At 41.3% G+C, this 14848-nt stretch overlaps 1 pseudogene; it reads right to left on the reverse strand.

Annotated features, from left to right (window-relative positions):
* Window positions 1-3723: 3723 nt before the first annotated feature.
* LOC100349262 (HCLS1-associated protein X-1 pseudogene) lies at window positions 3724-4796 on the reverse strand (annotated as a pseudogene).
* Window positions 4797-14848: the final 10052 nt, after the last annotated feature.

The raw sequence follows: 14848 nt of genomic DNA on the forward strand, positions 1-14848 counted from the left end.
TTCTCTACCTGGCAATTTAATATTAGAAAACAAGATGTTTAAAATATGAAGCTATCACACCCCATGTGATATTCCTATCACCTGGAAACTATTTTATAGATTGATATACTTTATTATGATAGATTATAATTATCTTTTTAAAAAACTTTTATTTAGTAAATATAATTTTCCAAAGTACAGTTTATGGATTACAATGGCTTTTTGCCCCCCATAACTTCCCTCCCACCCTCACCCCTCCCATTTCCCACTCCCTCTCGCATTCTGTTCACATCAAGATTCATTTTCAATTCTCTTTATATACAGAAGATTGATTAAGTATATATTAAGTAAAGGTTTCATCAGTTTGCACCCACACAGAAAATAAAGTGTAAAATACTGTTTCAGTACTAGTTATAGAATTAATTCACCTTGGACAACACATTAAGGACAGAGATCTTACATGAGGAGTAAGTCCACAGTGACTCCTGTTGTTGACTTAACAATTTGACACTCTTGTTTATGGCGTCAGAAATCTCCCTAGGCTCTAGTCATGAGTTTCCAAGGCTATGGAAGCCTCTTGAGTTCACTGACTTTGATTTTATTTAGACAAGGTCATAGTCAAAGTGGAAGTTCACTCCTCCCTCCAGAGAAAGGCACCTCCTTCTTTGATGGCCCGTTCTTTTCACTGGGATCTCACTCGCACAGACTTTTCATTTAGATCCTCTTTTTTTTTCTTTTTTCTTTTTTTTGCTAGAGTGTCTTGACTTTCCATGCCTAAAATACTGTCATGGGCTCTTCAGCCAGATCCGAATGCCTTAAGGGCTGATTCTGAGGTCAGAGTGCTGTTTAGGACTTCTACCATTCTATGAGTCTGCTGTGTCTCCCACTTCCCATGTTGGATCATTCTCTCCCTTTTTTATTCTGTCAGTTAGTATTGGAGACACTCGTCTTGTTTGTGTGATCCCTTTGACTCTTAGACCTATCAGTGTGATCAATTGTGAATTGAAATGGATCACTTGGACTAGTGAGATAGCATTGCTACATGCAATCTTGATGGGATTGTATTGGAATCCCCTGGCACATTTCTAACTTCACCATTTGGGGCAAGTTCGATTGAGCATGTCCCAAATTGTACATCTCCTCCCTCTCTTATTCCCACTATTATGTTTAAGAGGGATCACTTTTCAGTTAAATTTAAACACCTAAGAATAAATGTGTGTTGATTACAGAGTTCAACCAACAGTATTAACTAGAACAAAAAATTACTAAAAGGGATGAAGTATTACATTGTACATCAACCATCAGGACAAGAGCTGATCAAGTCACTGTTTTTCATAGTGCCATTTCACTTCAACAGGTTTCTTTTTTTGTGGTTGGTTAGTTGTCGCCAATCAGGGAGAACATATGATATTTGTCCCTTTGGGACTGACTTAATTCAGTCGGCATGATGTTTTCCAGATTCCTCCATTTTGTTGCAAATGACTGGATTTCATTGATTTTGACTGCTGTATAGTATTCTTTTTTTTTTTTTTGACAGGCAGAGTGGACAGTGAGAGAGAGACAGAGAGAGAAAGGTCTTCCTTTGCCGTTGGTTCACCCTCCAATGGCTGCCGCTGCAGCCGGCGCACTGCGCTGATCCGATGGCAGGAGCCAGGAGCCAGGTGCTTTTCCTGGTCTCCCATGGGGTGCAGGGCCCAAGCACCTGGGCCATCCTCCACTGCACTCCCTGGCCATAGCAGAGAGCTGGCCTGGAAGAGGGGCAACTGGGACAGAATCAGGCGCCCCGACCGGGACTAGAACCCGGTGTGCCGGCGCCGCAAGGTGGAGGATTAGCTTATTGAGCCACGGCGCCGGCTGACTGCTGTATAGTATTCTATAGAGTACATGCCCAGAATTTCCTTATCTAGTCTACTGTTGATGGGCATTTGGCTTGGTTCCAGGTCTTAGCTATTGTGAATTGAGCTGCAATAAACATTAACATGCAGACAGCTTGTTTGTTTGCCAATTTAATTTTCTTTGGGTAAATTCCAAGGAGTGGGATGGCTAGGTTGAATGGTAGGGTTATTTTCAGGCTTCTGAGGAATCTCCAGACTGACTTCCATAATGGCTTAACCAGTTTGCATTCCCACCAACAGTGGGTTAGTGTCCCTTTTTCCCCACATCCTCTCTAGCATCTATTGTTGGTAGATTTCTGAATGTGAGCCATTCTAACCGGGGTGAGGTGAAACCTCATTGTGGTTTTGATTTGCATTTCCCTGATTGCTAGTGATCTTGAACATTTTTTCATGTGCCTGTTGGCCATTTGGATTTCCCCTTTTGAAAAATGTCTATTGAGGTCCTTGGCCCATCTCTTAAGTGGGTTGTTTGTTTTGATGTTGTGGAGTTTCTTGATTTCTTTGTAGATTCTGGTTATCAACCCTTTATCTGTTGCATAGTTTGCAAATATATTTTCCCATTCTGTCGGTTGCCTCTTCACTTTCCTGACTGTTTTTTTTTTTTTTTTTTTTGAAGTACAGAAACTTCTCAATTTGATGCAATCCCAAATGTTCATTTTGGCTTTGACTGCCTGTGCTTCTGGGGTGTTTTCCAAGAAGTCTTTGCTGGTACCTATATCTTGCAGGGTTTCTCCAATGTTCTCTAGTAACTTGATGGTGTCGGGTCTTCGATTTAAGTCTTTAATCCATGTTGAGTGAATTTTTGTGTAAGGTGAAAGGTAGAGGTCTTGCTTCATGCTTCTGCACGTGGAAATCCAGTTTTCCCAGCACCATTTGTTGAATAGACTGTCCTTACTCCAGGGATTGGTTTTAGATCCTTGATCAAATATGAGTTGGATGTAGATGTTTGGGCTGATTTCTGGTGTTTCAATCTGTTCCATTGGTCTATCCATCTGTTTCTGTACCAGTACCATGCTGTTTTGATAACAACTGCCCTGTAGTATGTCCTGAAATCTGGCATTGTGATGCCTCCAGCTTTGTTTTTGTTGTACAAGATTGCTTTAGCTATTCGAGGTCTCGTGTGTCTCCATATGAATTTCAGCATCATTTTTTCCAGAACTGAGAAGGAGGTCTTCGGTATCTTGATTGGTATTGCATTGAACTTGTAAATTGCTTTTGGGAGAATGGACATTTTGATGATATTGATTCTTCCAATCCATGAGCATGGAAGATTTTTCCATTTTTTGGTATCCTCTTTTATTTCTTTCTTTAAGGTTTGTAATTTTCATAGTAGAGATCTTTAATATCCTTGGTTAAGTTTATTCCAAGGTATTTGATTGTTTTTGTAGCTATTGTGAATGGGATTGATCTTAGAAGTTCTTCCTCAGCCATGACATTGTCTGTGTATACAAAGGCTGTTCATTTTTGTGCATTGATTTTATATCCTGCTACTTTGCCAAACTCTTCTATGAGTTCCAATGGTCTCTTAGTAGAGTTCTTTGGGTCCCCTAAATAAAGAATCATATCATCTGCAAAGAGGGATAATTTGACTACTTCCTTCCCAATTTGTATCCCTTTAATTTCTTTTTTTTAAATTTATTTATTTAAAAGAGTAAAACACAGAGAGAACGAGAGGCAGAGAGAGCGGTCTTCTATCCACTGGTTCATTCCCTAGTTGGCCGTAATGGTCAGAGCTGTTCCAATCCAAATCCAGGAGCAAGGAGCTTCTTCCGGTCTCCCACGTGGGTGCAGGGGCCCAAGCACTTGGGCCATCTTCTACTGCTTTCCCAGGCATGGTAGCAGGGAGCTGCCCCAGCCTCCTGGTGTACACACCCAAGCCCCTGAAGTGGGCAGGAGAAGCAGCCCAGTTCGCTGATGGTGGGCAGTGCAGGGGGACCTGGAGACCCCTGAGGGGTAACAAGGCTACCGGGACCGGGACCAACATCCTAGGAACAAATCCAGTATTGAAAAGGCATCATCTAGGGATGGAGACCTCGGTAATTCTGGATTACCTCTCAGACTGCCGTCTGCCTTCTGCTTGTTCACCGTGGTCTCTGAGCGGCCCTCACTGTCCACCACAGTCCTGCGTTCCTCCACGGCCCCATCTGGCTTAGTGATCTTGGTCACAGAGATACTCTTGAAATAGGATTTGGGCTGAGGCTGCAGAACTGGGCCAAGACCCTCCTGTGAAACCTGGGAATAAAGATTGTTGTCCTCTCTGGCCCGGGGATGGGGAGTCACAGGCACACATCATCAAACCTGTGGAAAGGCCTCTGGGAGCCCCAGTCTGCTGCTGGTTTGGAAGACTCAGTTCCTGCATCACTCTCCACGGCCCCCCCCCCCACCAAAGATCCTGGGCTGGTGGCTATCTGGGTACTTAAGCATTGAGTCTCAAAGCGTCTGTCCCTGCCATGGTCTCTCACCAGCTGGCTCTGACTCGGGACCTGGAAGCTCAGGAGCATGGGAAGGCACGGTCCAGGCCCCCATCTCGCTGAAGATGCTATTGAAATCCCGGACTAGGTCATTAAAGCCGAAGTTATCATGGAAACGCATCCCTCCTCCCGGAATGAAGTTGAAGCTGAATCCAAATTCCTCTGGGGGTTGGGAACCAGGAAACCTGGAGGTCCCATGGCCCCATGTGGCTCCTTCTTCCTCTTCTTCATCATCCTCATCTTCATCTCAAGTCATCCCTCCAAAGAAGGGATCTCTGTGGCTGAAGGCGGAGGCAGATCGGCCACCAAGATTTCAGCACTGTTTTAAGCCATGAAATCAAAGTACCAAAGTACGCAAAAGCGGGGTCTAGGAAGCTGGGGGGTGGGAGAGAGAGGCGGGGCCACTGGAAAGCAAGTTGTCAGGTCCAAATCTATCAGCGGACAGCTCTGGCTTTTCTTCCTCTATTTTCATCAGTCAGTCCTGACTTTGCAACTCCCCTCAGGGCATCTTTCCCCCATGCCTCCTCAGCACGCCCCAGCCCCTCCCCTCTCCCCAGGTCCTGGCTCACTTCCTCTTCTCCAAGCCCCCATTTTCTTCCCCGCCCAGGTCCCTGTTGCATCCTGTATCCCGTTAATTTCTTTTTCTTGCCTAATAGCTCTGGCTAAAACTTCGAGAACTATGTTGAATAGCAGTGGTGAGAGTGGGCATCCCTGTCTGGTACCAGATCTCAGTGGAAATGCTTCCAACTTTTCCCCATTCAATAGGATGTTGGCCGTGGGTTTTTCATACATTGCTTTGATGGTATTGACAAATGTTCCTTCCATACCCAGTTTGCTTAGAGTTTTCATCATGAACGGGTGTTGTATTTTATCAAATGCCTTCTTGGCATCTATTGAGATAATCATATGGTTTTTCTTCTGCAGTCTGTTAATGTGGTGTATCACATTGATTGTTTTGCGCACATTGAACCATCCTTGCATACCAGGGATAAATCCCACTTGGTCTGGGTGGATGATTTTTTTGATGTGTTGTTGTATTCTATTGGCCAGAATTTTATTGAGGATTTTTGCATCTATGTTCATCAGTGATATTTGTCTGTAATTCTCTTTCAATGCTGCATCTTTTTCCAGCTTAGGAATTAAGGTGATGCTGGCTTCATAGAAAGAATTTGGGAGGATCCCCTCTTTTTTGATTGTTCTGAATAGTTTGAGAAGAATTGAAATCAGTTCTTCTTTAAATGTCTGGTGAATTCAGCAGTGAATCCATCTGGTCCTGGGCTTTTCTTTGTTGGGAGGGCTTTTATTACTGTTTCAATTTCTGTCTCAGTTATGGGTCTGTTTAGGCTTTCTATGTCTTCCTGGTTCAATTTACGTAGGTTGCATGTGTCCAGGAATCTATCCATTTCTGATTGGTTCCCCTGTTTGCTGGCATAGAAGTCTTTGTAGTAATTTCTGATGATTCTTTTTATTTCTGTGGTGTCTGTTGTTACATTTCCTTTTTCATCTCTGATTTTATTGATTTGGGTGTTTTCTCTTCTTTTTCTAATTAGTTGGGCCAATGGGGTGTCAATTTTGTTTATTTTTTCAAAAAACCAGCTCCTCCTTTGGCTGATTTTTTGTAATGTTTTTTTGGATTCAATCTTGTTGATTTCTTCTCTGATTTTAATTATTTCTCTTCTCCTACTAGATGTGGGTCGGGTTTTCTGCAGGTTTTCAAGATCCATGAGATGCAGTGAAAGCTCATCTATTTGGTGCCTTTCCAATTACTTGATGAAGGCACCTATTTTTTTTAACTTTTATTTAATGAATATACGTTTCCAAAGTACGAATAATGGATTACTATGGCTTCCCCCCCATACCGTCCCTCCCACCCACAACCCTCCCCTTTCCCTCTCCCTCTCCCCTTCCATTCACATCAAGATTCATTTTCGATTATCTTAATATACAGAAGATCAGCTTAGTATACATTAAGTAAGGATTTCAACAGTTTGCTCCCACACAGAAACATAAAGTGAAAAATAATAGATGATTTTTTAAATGATGATGAAATCAGATCAGACCTATTGTCATGTTTAATCCCAGTGAGAGTCAAGTTGGGAGTTGATAGTTTCTTTTCTTTTTTTTTTTTTTTTTTTTTTTTTTTTTACAGAGGATCAGTTTAGTATGCATTAAGTAAAGATTTCAACAGTTTGCACCCCCATAGAAACACAAAGTGAAATATATTATTTGAGTACTCGTTATAGCATTAAATCTCAATGCACAGCACATTAAGGACAGAGATCCTACATGAGGAGTAAGTGCACAGTGACTCCTGTTGTTGACTTTACCAATTGACACTCCTGTCTATGGCATCAGTAATCTCCCTATGCTCCAGTCATGAGTTTCCAAGGCTATGGAAGCCCCTTGAGTTCTCCGACTCTTATCTTGTTTAGACAAGGTCATAGTCAAAGTGGAGGTTCTCTCCTCCCTTCAGAGAAAGGTACCTCCTTCTTTGAAGACCTGTTCTTTCCACTGAGATCTCACTCACAGAGATCTTTTGCCAGAGTGTCTTGGCTTTCCATGCCTGAAATACTCTCATGGGCTTTTCAGCCAGATCTGAATGCCTTTAGGGCTGATTCTGAGGCCAGAGTGCTATTTAGGGCATCTGCCATTCTATGAGTCTGCTGAGTATCTCACTTCCCATGTTGGATCACTCTCCCCTTTATTTATTCTATCGGTTAGTGTTAGCAGGTACTAGACTTGCTTATGTGCTCCCTTTGACTCTTAGTCCTTTCATTATGATCAATTGCGAACTGAAATTGATCACTTGGACTAGTGAGATGGCATTGGTACATGCCACCTTGATGGGATTAAATTGGAGTCCCCTGGTATGTTTCTAACTCTACCATTTGGGGCAAGTCAGCTTGAGCATGTCCCAAATTATATATCTCTTCCCTCTCTTATTCCTACTCTTATGTTTAACAGGGATCACATTTCAGTTAAATTTCAACACTTAAGAATAACTGTGTATTAATTACAGAATTAAATCAGTCATATTAAGTAGAACAGACAAAAAAACTACTAAGAGGGATAATGTATTAAGTTGTTCATTAACAGTCAGGGCTATGCTGATCAAGTCACCGTTTCCCATAGTGTCCCTTTCACTTCAACAAGTTTCCTTTTTGGTGTTCAGTCAGTTGTCACCGATCAGGGAGAACATATGGTATTTGTCCCTTTGGGACTGGCTTATTTCACTGAGCATGATGTGTTCCAGATTCCTCCATTTTGTTGCAAATGACTGGATTTCGTTGTTTCTTACTGCAGTATAGTATTCTAAAGAGTACATATCCCATAATTTCTTTATCCAGTCTACCGTTGATGGGCATTTAGGTTGGTTCCAGGTCTTAGCTATTGTGAATTGTGCTGCAATAAACATTAGGCTGCAGACCGCTTTTTTGTTTGCCAATTTAAATTCCTTTGGGTAAATTCCAAGGAGTGGGATGGCTGGGTCGAACGGTAGGGTTATCTTCAGGTTTCTGAGGAATCTCCAGACTGACTTCCATAATGGCTTAACCAGTTTGCATTCCCACCAACAGTGGGTTAGTGTCCCTTTTTCCCCACATCCTCGCCAGCATCTGTTGTTGGTAGATTTCTGAATGTGAGCCATTCTAACCGGGGTGAGGTGGAACCTCATTGTGGTTTTGATTTGCATTTCTCTGATTGCTAATGACCTTGAACATTTTTTCATGTGCCTGTTGGCCATTTGGATTTCCTCTTTTGAAAAATGTCTATTGAGGTCCTTGGCCCATCTCTTAATTGGGTTGTTGGTTTTGTTTTTGTGGAGTTTCTTGATCTCTTTGTAGATTCTGGTTATTAACCCTTTATCTGTTGCATAGTTTGCAAATATTTTTTCCCATTCTGACGGTTGTCTCTTCACTCTCCTGACTGTTTCTTTTGCAGTACAAAAACTTCTCAATTTGATGCAATCCCAATAGTTAATTTTGGCTTTGACTGCCTGTGCCTCCCGGGTCTTTTCCAGAAACTCTTTGCCTGTGCCAATATCTTGAAGGGTTTCTCCAATGTTCTCTAGTAACTTGATGGTGTCAGGTCGTAGATTTAGGTCTTTAATCCATGTTGAGTGGATTTTTGTGTAAGGTGTAAGGTAGGGGTCTTGCTTCATGATTCTGCACGTGGAAATCCAATTTTCCCAGCACCATTTATTGAATAGACTGTCCTTGCTCCAGGAATTAGTTTTAGATCCTTGATCAAATATAAGTTGGCTGTAGATGTTTGGGTTGATTTCTGGTATTTCAATTCTGTTCCATTGGTCTATCCATCTGTTTCTGTACCAGTACCATGCTGTTTTGATTACAACTGCCCTGTAGTATGTCCTGAAATCTGGTATTGTGATGCCTCCGGCTTTGTTTTTGTTGTACAAGATTGCTTTAGCTATTCGAGGTCTCTTGTGCCTCCATATAAATTTCAGCACCAATTTTTCCAGATCTGAGAAGAAGGTCTTCGGTATCTTGATTGGTATTGCATTGAATCTATAAATTGCTTTTGGGAGAATGGACATTTTGATGATATTGATTCTTCCAATCCATGAGCATGGAAGATTTTTCCATTTCTTGGTATCCTCTTCTATTTCTTTCTTTAAGGTTTTGTAATTTTCATCGTAGAGATCTTTAACGTCCTTGGTTAAGTTTATTCCAAGGTATTTGATTGTTTTTGTAGCTATTGTGAATGGGATTGATCTTAGAATTTCTTCCTCAGCCATGGCATTGTCTGTGTATACAAAGGCTGTTGATTTTTTTGCATTGATTTTATACCCTGCTACTTTGCCAAACTCTTCTATGAGTTCCAATAGTCTCTTGGTAGAGTTCTTTGGGTCCCCTAAATAAAGAATCATGTCATCTGCAAAGAGGGATAGTTTGAGTTCTTCCTTCCCAATTTGTATCCCTTTAATTTCTTTTTCTTACCTAATAGCTCTGGCTAGAACCTCCAGAACTATATTGAATAGCAGTGGTGAGAGTGGACATCCCTGTCTGGTCCCAGATCTCAGTGGAAATGCTTCCAACTTTTCCCCATTCAATAAGATGTTGGCTGTGGGTTTTTCATACATTGCTTTGATTGTATTGAGGAATGTTCCTTCCAAACCCAGTTTGCTTAGAGTTTTCATCATGAACGGGTGTTGTATTTTATCAAATGCTTTCTCGGCATCTATTGAGAGAATCATATGGTTTTTCTTCTGCAGTCTGTTAATGTGGTGTATCACATTGATTGTCTTGCGCACATTAAACCATCCCTGCATACCAGGGATAAATCCCACTTGGTCTGGGTGGATGATCTTTCTGATGTGTTGTTGCATTCTATTGGCGAGAATTTTATTGAGGATTTTTGCATCTATGTTCATCAGGGATATTGGTCTGTAATTCTCTTTCAGTGCTGCATCTTTTCCCGGCTTAGGAATTAAGGTGATGCTGGCTTCATAGAAAGAATTTGGGAGGATTCCCTCTTCTTCAATTGTTCTGAATAGTTTGAGAAGAATTGGAGTTAGTTCTTCTTTAAATGTCTGGTAGAATTCAGCAGTGAATCCATCTGGTCCTGGGCTTTTCTTTGTTGGGAGAGCCTTTATTACTGTTTCAATTTCTGTCTCAGTTATGGGTCTGTTTAGGTTTTCGATGTCTTCCTGGTTCAATTTAGGTAGGTTGCATGTGTCCAGGAATCTATCCATTTCTGATAGGTTTCCCTGTTTGCTGGCATACAAGTCCTTGTAGTAATTTCTGATGATTCTTTTTATTTCTGTGGTGTCTGTTGTTACATTTCCTTTTTCATCTCTGATTTTATTGATTTGGGTCTTTTCTGTTCTTTTTTAAGTTAGTTGGGCCAATGGGGTGTCAATTTTGTTTATTTTTTCAAAAAACCAGCTCCTCGTTTGGCTGATTTTTTGTAATGTTTTTTTGGATTCAATCCTGTTGATTTCTTCTCTGATTTTAATTATTTCTCTTCTCCTACTAGATTTGGGTCTGGTTTGCTGTAGGTTTTCTAGATCCTTGAGGTGAATAGAAAGCTCATCTATTTGGTGCCTTTCCAATTTCTTGATGTAGGCACCTATTGATATAAACTTTCCTCTTAACACTGCTTTTGCTGCGTCCCATAAGTTTTGGTATGTTGTGCTGTTATCCTCATTTACTTCCAGAAAGTTTTTGATTTCTCTTTTGATTTCTTCTATGACCCATTGTTCATTCAGGAGCATGTTGTTCAATCTCCATGTGTTTGCGTATGTTCTAGGGATTCCTGAGTTGTTCATTTCCAACTTCATTCCTTTATGGTCTGAGAAGCTGCATGGTATGATTCTAATTCTTTTGAATTTGCTGAGACTTGCTTTATGGCCTAGTATGTGGTCAATCCTAGAGAAGGTTCCATGTACTGCTGAGAAGAATGTATAATCTTTAGCTGTAGGATTGAAAGTTCTGTATATATCTGTTAGATCCATTTGGGCTATAGTGTCGTTTAAATCTACTGTATCCTTGTTGATCTTCTGTCCTATTGATCTGTCTATTTCTGAGAGTGGAGTATTGAAGTCCCCCAGTACTATTGTATTGGGGTCTAAGTCTCCCTTTAAGTCCGTTAACAAATCTTTTAGATAAACCGGTGCCCTGTAGTTAGGTGCATATACATTGATAATTGTTATATCTTCCTGTTGAATTGATCCCTTAATCATTATGTAGTGTCCCTCTTTGTCTCTCTTAATGGTTTTTGTGGTAAAGTTTATGGTGTCTGATATTAAGATGGCTACGCCTGCTCTTTTTTCATTTCTGTTGGCATGGTATATCTTTTTCCAGCCTTTCACTTTCAGTCTGTATGGATCTTTGTTGGAAAGATGTGTTTCTTGTAAGCAGCAAATAGATGGGTTTTGTTTTTTAACCCAATCAGCCAAACGGTGTCTTTTAACTGGACAGTTCAGGCCATTCACGTTCAATGTGACTAATGATAAGTGGTAACTTTGCCCTGCCATTTGCCAAAGATAAGTTCTAATATATGCTTTGAATTCCCTGTGATCTTTTGCTGTGAGCTTTCCTTCCTTGGTTTCCTTCCTTTACCTTCTTCATATTGATGACCGTGTTTCTTTGTTTCTGTGTGTAACACATCTTTAAGCATCTTTTGCAGGGCTGGACGAGTGGCAACAAATTCTTTCAATTTCTGTTTGTTATGAAAAGTCTTTATTTCACCTTCATTCACAAATGATAGCTTTGCAGGATATAATATTCTGGGCTGGCAGTTGTTCTCTCTTAGTACCTGGGCTATATCTTGCCATTCCCTCCTAGCTTGTAGAGTTTCTGATGAGAAGTCAGCTGTGAGTCTGATTGGAGATCCTCTGAGAGTAATCTGATGTTTCTCTCTTGCACATTTTAGGATCTTTTCTTTATGTTTCACTGTGGAGAGTTTAATTACAACGTGTCGTGGTGAGGGTCTCTTTTGGTCGTGTTTATTAGGGGTTCTGTGAGCTTCCTGTACTAGGATTTCTCTGTCCTTCTCCAAACCTGGGAAATTTTCTGCTAATATCTCACTAAAAAGGCCTTCTAATCCTTTCTCCCTCTCCATGCCTTCAGGAACTCCTAGAACCCGAATGTTGGTTTTTTTAATAGTATCCTGAAGATTCCCGACAATATGTTTTAGATTCCTAATTTCCTCTTCTTTTCTTTGGTCTGACTGTATCCTTTCCTGTTCTCTGTCTTCTAAGTCCGATATTCTCTCTTCTGCTTCTCCCATTCTGTTTGTAAGGCTCTCTATTGTGTTTTTCATTTGATCTATTGAATTCTTCACTTCAGTCACTATCCCAGTTTCCTGTTGTACTAGTTGTTTCGTTTCATTTTGATTCCTCCTTAATATTTCATTTTCACGAGAGAGATTTTCTATCTTGTCCATTAAGGATTTCTGTAGTTCAAGAATTTGTTTTTGAGAACTTCTTAGTGTTCTTATCAATTTTTTGAGATCTGCTTCTTGCATTTCTTCTATGTCATCATCCTCATAATCTTGAATTGAGGTGTCTTTTTCATTTGAGGGCTTCATGGTGACTTCCTTGTTTTTATTACCTTGGTTTTTGCGTTTGTTATTTGTCATATTGGAGATATTTGGTTTCTTCACTGTGGTGCTTTTTCTTGTTATACTATGACTCTAGATTAAGTGGACTATCTGTTTTTGATGGAGCCTTAGGGCTTGAGATGGGTGTGGCCTGAGAGCTCTGTTTGGTGTGCCAAAGGTGACACTCCCAGGTTAGGCATGGTAAACCTCTCTCTCTCTCTCTCTCTCTCTCTTTTTTTTTTGATTCAACAGGGAAGTTATTCTGCACAGCTGAACAAAGTTGGAGGTAGTTAGCAGGCAAATGATATACCCACAGGAGCCAGAGATCAGAAGCTCTTTCCCAAGGACCACACAGGGAATCTGTTCGGCCCTTAGAGTGGGCTCAAATTCTCCTTCAGTCTCCCACTGGGTTGCCAAAGTTACGGAATTGTAGCGTCTCTGGAGAGTGCTCACGTGAATTCCGTGAGTTCTCTCCCCCACCGTCTCTTTTTTCACAGTCTCAGTTCAGTAGCACCATAAATTTACTAAGTCCTAATCTCCTGTTAATTCGCCCCACCCAGAGTCAGGTTTTACTGCTAGGCTCAGGGCCGGTGCAGACCTGAGGTCGCTCTGCTTATGACGTATGTCCAAGATGGCGCCTGCTCTTTGTCTTGCTCGCCCTTGAGAGGTGAGCGGAGAGAGAGAAACCCGTGTCCATACCAGTCACCTTTTTTTTTTTCCCTCTCTCTCTCTTCCAGTTAGCTTGGTGAAGTCCCCCCCGCCCCGGGGGTCGTTCCCTCTAGTCTCCTCTCTCCGCTTGCCTGCTGGTGTCTCGGGTTATTGAGGTTTGGCTCACCTCGCGTTCCAGCGCTGGTGTGTTGAGTCTGCCGCTGATGTCCCGAACTGTGGGCTCCCACGCTCTCCACGCAGGTCTGCTCCCCTTCCAGCGCCGATGTGTGGACTCGGAGCCCTGGACTTCCCAAGTCTCCCCGCTGTTGCACTCCCCTTCGAGCACTTGCGCGCAGACCCTGCAGCTTGCGCAGCTCAGTCCCGCGGCTCGGCTTCCGCGGCTCAGTCGAAGGCACCTATTGATATAAACTTTCCTCTTAACAGTACTTTTGCTGTATCGCATACGTTTTGCTATGTTGTGCTGTTATCCTCATTTACTTCCAGAAAATTTTTGATTTCTCTTTTAATTTCTTCTATGACCCATTGTTCATTCAGGATCATGTTGTTCAATCTCCATGTGTTTGTATATGCTCTAGGAATTCCTGAGTTGCTAATTTCCAACTTCAATCCTTTATGGTCTGAGAAGCTGCATGGTATGATTCTAATTCTTTTGAATTTGCTGAGACTTGCTTTATGGCCTAGTATGTGGTCAATCCTAGAGAAGGTTCCATATACTGCTGAGAAGAATGTAAAATCTTTAGCTGTAGGATTGAAAGTTCTGTAGATATCTGTTAGATCCATTTGGGCTATAGTGTCATTTAAATCTACTGTATCCTTGTTGATCTTCTGTCCTGTTGATCTGTCTATTTCTGAGAGTGGAGTATTGAAGTCCCCCAGTACTATTGTATTGGAGTCTAAGTCTCCCTTTAAGTCCCTTAACAGATCTTTTAAATAAACCGGTGCCCTGTAATGAGGTGCATATACATTGATAATTGTTATAGCTTCCTGTTGAATTGATCCATTAATCATTATATACTGCCCCTCTTTGTCTCTCCTAACAGGTTTTGTGGTAAAGTTTATGGTGTCTGATATTAAGATGGCTACACTTGCTCTTTTTTCATTTCTGTTGGCTTGGTATATCTTTTTCCAGCCTTTCACTTTCAGTCTGTATGCATCTTTGCTGGAAAGATGTGTTTCTTGTAAGCAGCAAACAGATGGGTTTCGTTCTTTAACCCAGTCAGCCAATCGGTGTCTTTTAACTGGACAGTTCAGGCCATTGACGTTCAATGTGACTATTGATAAGTAGTAACTTTGCCCTGCCATTTGCCAAAGATATTTTCTAATATGTGCTTTGAACTTCCTGTGATCTTTTGCTGTGAGGTTTCCTCCTTTACCTTCTTTCATATTGACGACCATGTTTCTGTGTTTCTGTGTGTAACACATCTTTAAGCATCTTCTGCAGGGCTGGATGAGCGGTGACAAATTCTTTCAATTTCTGTATGCTATGAAAGGTCTTTATTTCACCTTCATTCACAAATGATAGCTTTGCAGGATATAATATTCTGGGCTGGCAGTTGTTCTGTCTTAGTACCTGGGCTATGTCTCGCCATTCCCTTCTAGCTTGTAGGGTTTCTGATGAGAAGTCAGCTGTGAGTCTGATTGGAGATCATCTGAGAGTAATCTGACGTTTCTCTCTTGCACATTTTAGGATCTTTTCTTTATGTTTCACTGAGGTGAGTTTGATTACAACGTGTCGTGGTGAGGATCTCTTTTGGTCATGTTTATTAGGAG

The sequence above is a fragment of the Oryctolagus cuniculus genome, chromosome 4, assembly GCF_964237555.1.
Source record: "Oryctolagus cuniculus chromosome 4, mOryCun1.1, whole genome shotgun sequence".
NCBI lineage: Eukaryota > Metazoa > Chordata > Mammalia > Lagomorpha > Leporidae > Oryctolagus > Oryctolagus cuniculus.